Here is a 6,692-nt window from a genome sequence, read left to right as displayed (position 1 = left end):
ATACATATGAATATATATGGCCTGTTTGCAGAGCTCTGGTCTACATGAATGTAAACCCTATCTCAAAAAAAGTGTTATTGTGAAAATGTTTTCTATTTGTTTTGTTTTCTGAGATAGCATTTCTCTATGTAACCCTCACTCTGTAGACCAGGCTGGCTTTGAACTCAGAGATCTGCCTGCCTCTGTCTCTTGAGTGCTGGGATTAAAGGCATGTGCTACCATTGCCCAGCATGGAAATGCTTTTTAAGCTACTGGGTGTTTTTTTTTTTTAAGATTTATTTATTTATTTTATGTATATGAGTACACACTGTAGCCGTTCAGATAGTTAATTGTTGGGAATTGACTTTAGGACCTCTGCTTGCTCCGTTAGACCCCGCTCTCTCTGGCCCGAAGATTTATTTATTATCATACATAAGTACACTGTAGCTGTAGAGGACATCAGATCTCAGTACAGGTGGTTGTGAGCCACCATGTGGTTGTTGGGATTTGAACTCAGGACCTTCGGAAGAGCAGTCAGTGCTCTTACCCGCTGAGCCATCTCGCCAGTCCACAAAATAACTTTTAAAAAAAGATACCTGGGCTAGAACAATGGCTTAGTGGTTAAGAGCACTCGTGGTTCTTGCAGAGGACCTACGTTTAGTTTTCAGCCACCACAGCTCACAAACATCTGTAACTCCATTTCAAGGAGATCCAGCACCATCTTCTGTCTTCTGCAAGGCGCCAAGCATATGTGCTGCATACATGTACATGCTGGCAAAGCACTCACACATAAAGTAAACCTAAAAGGAAATGAAGAGAGACGGGGGTGGCTAATCCAGCTGGCCTGTCAAGCATCAGGACAGGAATCTACTTCCCTGAGAAGCTGAAGGGATGGGAGGAATAAGTACCTGTTCTTCCCAGAAGCCTCTCTGTCAGTGCAGCCACTTACAAAGCCTCTGCCATGCAGCCCGCTCCCGTTTCTAAGTTCTGAAGAGCAGCTGTTCCTTTTCCTTATTTCTATCTTCCTCTGGACATCGGTCAGAAGCCTAAGGATGCTTTCCCTGAGGCTCCTGTCCATCTTGGCCTTCCTCTGAAACCCTCTTCCCCTCCCATTATGCTTTCCCTGAGGCTCCTGTCCATCTCGGCCTTCCTCTGAAGGCCCACTTCCCCCTCTTCCCCGCCCACTATATGGCTGCTTGCTGAGCACACAGGTCTTCTTGGACCTTAACTCACAAGTCATCTCATTCTTTCTTCAAAAAATCAATATTACATAGCTGGCCGGTGGCATACGCCTTTAATCCCAGCACTCCACAGGCAGAGGCAGGCGGATCTCTGCATGTGAGGTGAGCCTGGTCTACAGAGCGAGTGTCAGCACAGACAAGCCCTGTCTCAGAAGAAAAGAGGGGGCTGGAGAAATGGCTCGGCGGTTAAGAGCATGGACTGCTCTTCCAGAGGTTATGAGTTCAACTTCCCGCAACCACATAGTGGCTCACAACCATCTGTAATGAGATCTAAACGTCCTCTTCTGGAGTGTCTGAAGACAGCTACAGTGTACTCACATACATAAAATAAATAAATATTTAAAAAACATGAAGAAAGAATGTCTAGTAACTGCCGGGCAATGGTGGTTCATGCCTTTAATCCCAGCACTTGGGATGCAGAGGCAGGCGGATTTCTGAGTTCAAGGCCAGCCTGGTCTACAGAGTGAGTTCCAGGACAGCCAGAGCTACACAGAGAAATCCTGTAATTTACCAAAGTTTGCTATGTGCTGGATATGGTATGGGTGTTTCCCATACACCAAGAAGCAAGCTGGAGTTATCACAAAGAAAGGAGCTTCAGGTAGGGAAGTGCCTCCATGAGATCCAGTTGTCAGGCATTTTCTCAATTAATGGACGGGCCCATAGTGGGTGATACCATCTCTGGGCTGGTGGTCTTGGATTTATAAGAAAGCAAGCTGAGCAAACCAGGGGAAGCAAGCCAGCACGTAACATCTCTCTGTTGCCTCTACATCAGCTCCTGCTCCCTGCCCTGTGTGTGTTCTAGTCCTGACTTCCTTTGGTGATGGACAGCAGTGTGGAAGTGTAAGCTGAATAAACCCTTTCCTCCTTATCTTGCTTCTTGGTCATGATGCTTGTGCAGGAATGGAAACCCTGACTAAGACACCATCTTAACAGTGCTGCTGCATTATGGAAGAGGAAACTGACCCTCCGATGAGTGAACTAACCGTCCCAAGGTTGTACAACTAACCAGAGGCTGAACCGAAGGCAACAGCTTGCCTTTCCATCCTGTCAGCCCTGTCTCACTCCACTCATTAACATCAATGTCGTGCTCTTCTGTGTAGAAACGTGTCTCAAGTCACAGAAGACTTTTGCCCACCCAGCCAGGCATGTGGCATCTGAAAGATGGCTGCTGAAATGAAGTCCCAGGAGGCCGCTTGGTCCTGGCCACACCCGGCTTGGCCTTGTTCCTTAGAAAACAATCATGTGATCCTGACAGCAGCCCTTGCCATTCTGCCTTCAGCACCGAAGCAGCGAGATTCAGAGGGATGGGTCGTGTCCCTCAGGTCCTACCACAAGCCACTGGCAACAGCAGCATTCACAGGCTGGTTGTCTAACCCCAAAGACAAGCTCAGGCTGTGGTGCTGAGCTTTGGCCCCAGGAGCGTTCCCATGATAGGCAAGCGCCCAACTGCTGACCCACACCCTCATTTTCCCCTTCTTCCTTTCTCTTTCTTTCTCTCTCTCTTTCCTTTTTTCTTTTTTTTTCTTTCTCTTTTAAAGATTTATTTGTTTATTATGAGTATACTGTCACTCTCTTCAGACACACCAAAAGAGGGCATCAAATCCCATTACGGATGGTTGTGAGCCACCATGTGGTTGCTGGGAATTGGACTCAGGACTTCTCTCTTTCTTTTTCTTTCTTTCTTTCTTCCTTTCTTTCTTCCTTTCTTCCTTTCTTTCCTTCTTTCTTTTTCAAGACAAAGTTTCTCTGTGTTGCTCCAGCTGCCCTGGAACTCACTTTGTAGACCAGGCTGACCACTCAGAGACATGACTGCTTCTGCCTCCCAAGTGCTAGTGCTGAGGTTCTGAGGTTCACCCATTATCATCAAGGCAGAAGCATGGCAGCATCCAGGCAGGTGCAATGCTGGAGGAGCTGAGAGTTCCACATCTTCATCTAAAAGAAGCCAGGTGCAGATTGTCTTCTAGGCATCTAGGAGGAGGGGCCCAAAGCCCACCCCCACAGTGACACACTTCCTCCAACAAGAAGGCCACACCTCCTAATAGTGGCACTCCTTGGGCCAAGCACATTCAGACCACCACAGTTCTTCTTTCACAATTTTACACACACATTACACTTTGATCATTATCTGCTCTTTTCCCCTCTCATCCTCCCCTCCCACCCCTCCTCTCTTATCTCACCCTCTAAAGCCCTCCTTCCCAGCAAGTCTCTCTTACTGCATGTCTCCTGTGCTGCCCCTTGTATTTAAGTAGCGTTGCCTGGAGGAGATGATGATTTACTTAAGCAAGGGCAATTTACGCATGCCGGTACCACTGACGAATATGATCTCCCTCTCCCAGTAAACATTAATCATCTATAACTCCCCAGGGTATGGTAGGGGTCCTTATGAACCTCTACCCATCCAGGATGGAATGTTCATGGGCCCAGTCTTGTGCGCTGGTAGCCACTGCTGTGCTATGAGATCGAACTAGGACACCGGGCTTGGCCACAAGCACCTTTCCCATGTCCACTCATACAGAGATGACTTTATTAACCGACGAGCACAATGGCTTGCAAAGGTGGAGTTCCCTAGCCTCTTCCATTTGGGCTGCCCACGGCTCCTCACGCACGGATTAGGAGGACTTTGTTACACCCTTTTCCAAACTGAAGCCTCGAGAAAGTCACACAGTTAGCCTGTAGATAGGACAGCAGCTGAGCCAGGTCCACTCGGGAGAGCACATGGCAGGGAAGGGGCGGGGCGGGGCAGCCAGGCAAGCCCAAGGTCGGGCCGCCGACTCCAGCTTCCACCCCGCCTCCCTCTTGGCTACAAGGGCCTCTCTCCAACGGTCCGGGTGCCTCCTGCTCCGGGATCTCTCAGACTCCGGTGCAACTGTGCGGAACTGCGCCAGCTCGCTCAGAGAGGAAACCTGGCCGACCTGTTATGCCTCCGCAACCATTGGTGGCCGTAGGAGCGGGATAATTTACATGCGCATTCTCTATTGGCTAGTGGGGCGGAAGTAGGCGGGCCCAGCCAACTACACCTGCCTGCGGGTGGAGCGTGGGCAACTTCTGCCCGGACAAGGTGCCAGGGCGAAGAGGGCCCAAGGCTCGGGAGTCAGGCGGGAACCGCCAGCACTGAACCCTAGCCGCTACTTGTGTGTGCGAACCGACCGGAACAAGACACAGCAATTACTTAGTTACTTCTGGGGGTCGGAGGGTAGGCACAGGAGGCAGATTCTATTTTGAAATATTTTATGTCTAATCGGAACCATGGGGGCCTACCACACAGTGTGTGTTTGTGTGTACATGTGTGTGTATACGTAGTTAATCTTACCCAAAAGGCCTAGAAGATCTTAAAGGTGTAGCCATTTGCTTAGGATCCTTTCAGAAATTTTGTTTCCAGACAAAGGTCTCACTATATATTCCTCAATGGCCTGGATGAATGTTATGTAGACCAGACTGATCTCAAACTCGCAGAGATCCTTCTGCCTTTGTCTCCGACGTGTGGGGGTTAAAAATGTGCACCACCACACGCTTAGGTTATTCCTTGTATTTGTATGTATGTATGTATGTATGTATGTATATGTATGTATGAAGGTATTATGTGGTATATGCCCAGTGTGTGTGTTGGTGCACACTCATGGACAGGCCAGAGGAAGATTTCAAGTGTCCTGCTCTCTCACTGTCTACCTTATTACCTTGATGTCTGGTCACTCACTGAATCTGGAGTTTGATTGATAGACATCAAGCCACATTAATCCTCCTGCCTCAGCTTCTAGGAGTACAGCAACCATGATCATGCTTGGCTTTTCATGTGGGTACTCGAGATTCGAACCCAGCTCCTCATGTTTGAGCAGCAATTGCTCTTCTCCACTAAGCTGTCTTCCCAGACCTTTCTTCTGCTCCGTGTCATTTCTTGAGTGGACATGTATGAAACACCTGCTGTCTGTCAGCCACTGTCCTCTGCACTAGAACTAGGGCAGGGAGCCAAGGCTGGAAGTCCCCCCCATCCTCTTGGAGTTTATAGTTTAATGAAGACAAAGTGGATATGCTGGCAGACAGTGATAGAACAGGAAGAGGAGGCAAGACACAGCTGCAGGGAAGCCCCCCCCCCCCCCACAAAGGGGTGATGACCTGTCACCAGGGTTAGGGGCTTAGAGGTGACATTTGAGTGGAGGTGGTATTTTATTTTAGGACTGACTTGAATGATGTAATGGGAGTGGACAGTTGACACAAGAGTGCTCCTGGCTGGAAAATGGATTTTGTCCTTTTTGAGGACAGAGGAGAGGGAGAGAGAGATAGCTCAGGAGAGAGTAAGTTTGGGACCTTATATTTCCCAGGAGTGGCCAGCCTGGTCTCTACTTTGGTCACTGAGCTGAGCTGTAACCAGAAGTGCAGTGTTTGTAAGCCATGCTCGCTGAGGTTTACATCTAAGGGAGACAGCTCTGAATTTCAGGAACGAGAATTCTTGATCTGGCCCTTGTCAGTGTGACCTTAGAAGAAGCTGCCTGGTCTGTTTAATCTAAGTCTCCTCAGAGTAGGCAGGGTAATAACATCCATTGTACCGGAGCATGAGGACTGTATATATTATTATGATCTTTTAATAAGACAATTGGAGGTATGTCCATGTGTCTGTGTATGCTGCATGCGTGTGGGTGCCCACAGAGGCTGGAAGACATCATCAGATCCCCTGGATCTGGAGTTACTGGTTGTTGTGAGCTGCCTGACATGGGTGCTGAGAACTGAACTCAGATCCTTTGGAAGAGTAGCAAAAACTCTTAACCGCTCAACAATCTCTTTAGCCTATATTGTTACACTCTTAACTGCAAACATGATGTCAGGCTAAGCTTGTCACATACTTATCTCACTCCCAAGACAGGCTGTCATGCTTAGGGAATAACACAGAAAATGCTCACGTGTTCTGTAGAGGCATCTTATTTTGCAGTTATTTTTAGCCCTCAATTGGATACCTGATGTGGAACCTGTAGGTATGAGAGGCCTACTTAACATGGAAATGGTCTCAGAAAATGCCTGCCGTGTTCAACAACCCCTGTAAACATGCCTCTGAAGCCATAGAAAGCCATGGGTGGAGAGACTGGAGGTAGAGTTGGACTCTCCAGCCCTGGGAATCACCTCACATGAAATCAAGGGTATTTACAGGAGGGCTGTCTCTGGCCCTTGGGCTTACTCCAGCAGCATGATACTTTGGCCCTTGTTCGTTGTGAGACACCCAGTCTGAGCCACCTCCCTCACTGCCAGACACCTCCCTCTCTTGCCCAACAGCCCTGTATGGTTTTGTCTCATTTCCGTGGTTGAATGACTTCGAGGTTGAGGGGCTTCTCTTGGGCAACAGTGGTGTCGTTGTCTCTGTCCCTCTTCCTCTCCACCCCTCCCTCATGAGCCTCTGACCTCCAGTATCCCCCAAGTCACTCTCTGAGTTGGTCAAGATAACTGTCAAGATAACGTAGGCTCCTCCGGTTTGTAAGTTGTGTTCCC

This window comes from Mastomys coucha, unplaced genomic scaffold (assembly GCF_008632895.1).
Source record: "Mastomys coucha isolate ucsf_1 unplaced genomic scaffold, UCSF_Mcou_1 pScaffold11, whole genome shotgun sequence".
In the NCBI taxonomy this organism is placed as follows: Eukaryota; Metazoa; Chordata; class Mammalia; order Rodentia; family Muridae; genus Mastomys; species Mastomys coucha.
This window is presented reverse-complemented; position numbering follows the sequence as displayed.